The sequence below is a fragment of the Penaeus chinensis genome, chromosome 19 (assembly GCF_019202785.1).
Source record: "Penaeus chinensis breed Huanghai No. 1 chromosome 19, ASM1920278v2, whole genome shotgun sequence".
Classification (NCBI taxonomy): Eukaryota; Metazoa; Arthropoda; class Malacostraca; order Decapoda; family Penaeidae; genus Penaeus; species Penaeus chinensis.
In genome coordinates, this window is record NC_061837.1 from 30,746,864 (window position 1) to 30,748,205 (window position 1,342).

Consider the following 1,342-nt stretch of genomic DNA (forward strand, 5'->3'; position numbering starts at 1 on the left):
AGAATCACATGTTGCGTCTACAGAGTACCCCCCTGAGTTAATTATCTGGAGTGTTGCTATGTCGTTATCGGGGAGAACAGATGGTGGGAGATGCGTGTGAAGGAGAATGGGAGAGAGGGAGGAGAGGAGAGAGGGAGGAGATGGAGAGAAAGAGAGAGAAAAAGAGAGAGATAAAGAGGGAGCTGCGGTGTGAGGAATAATGGAAGAGAGGGAGGAGAGGGAGAGAAAGAGAGAGGGAAAGAGAGAGAGAAAGAGGGAGATGCGTTTGAAGGAGAATGGGAGAGAGGGAGAGAAAGAGAGAGAGAAATGAAGAGAGAGAAAGAGGGAGCTGCGGTGTGAGGAATAATGGGAGAGAGGGAGGAGAGGGAGAGAAAGAGAGAGGGAAAGAGAGAGAGAAAGAGGGAGATGCGGTGTGAGAGAGAATGGGAGAGAGGGAGGAGAGGGAGAGAAGGAGAGAGAGAAAGAGGGAGATGCGGTGTGAAGGAGAATGGGAAAGAGAGAGGAGAGGGAGAGAAAGAGAGGGGAAAGAGGGAGAGGCGTTGTGAAGGAGAATGGGAGAGAGGGAGGAGAGGGAGAAAAAGAGAGAGAGAAAGAGGGAAATGCGTGTGAAGGAGAATTGGAGAGAGGGAGGAGAGGGAGAGAAAGAGAGGGGAAAGAGGGAGAGGCGGTGTGAAGGAGAATGGGAGAGAAGGAGGAAAGGGAGAGAGAGAGGGAGATGCGGTGTGAAGGAGAATGTGAGAGAGGGAGGAAAGGGAGATAAAGAGGGAGAGGCAGTGTGAAGGAGAATGGGAGAGAGGGAGGAGAGGAGAGGAAGAGAGAGAGAAAGAGGGAGATGCGGTGTGAGGGTGAATTGGAGAGAGGGAGAGAAGGAGAGAGAGAAAGAGGCAGATGCGTGTGAGGGAGAATGGGAGAGAGGGAGGAGAGGGAGAAAGAGAGAAAGAGAGGGAGGTGTGTGTAAGAGAGAAAGGGAGATAGACAGATAGGCAGATAAATGAGTAGATAGACAAACAAAGCATGGGATAAAAGGATGGAGAGAGAGAAAACAAGAGAAAGAGAAAGAGAAAGAGAAAGAGAAAGAGAAAGAGAAAGACAAAGACAAAAGCGAGAATTAGAAAGAAAGAATAAAAGAGAGAGAAAGAGGAAGACACAGACAAAAGCGAGAATGAGAAAGAAAGAATAAAAGAGAGAGAAAGAGAAAGAAAGTGAATAAGCGAGAATGGAAGAGAAAGAGAAAGAGAGAGAGCGTCTCGTTCCACACCCAGAGACAAGGGAACGCGCCAAGTGATATAGATAGAACGTTCTCGAATGCCATAGTGTGTGGACTAGTTCTCATGAGGAAACT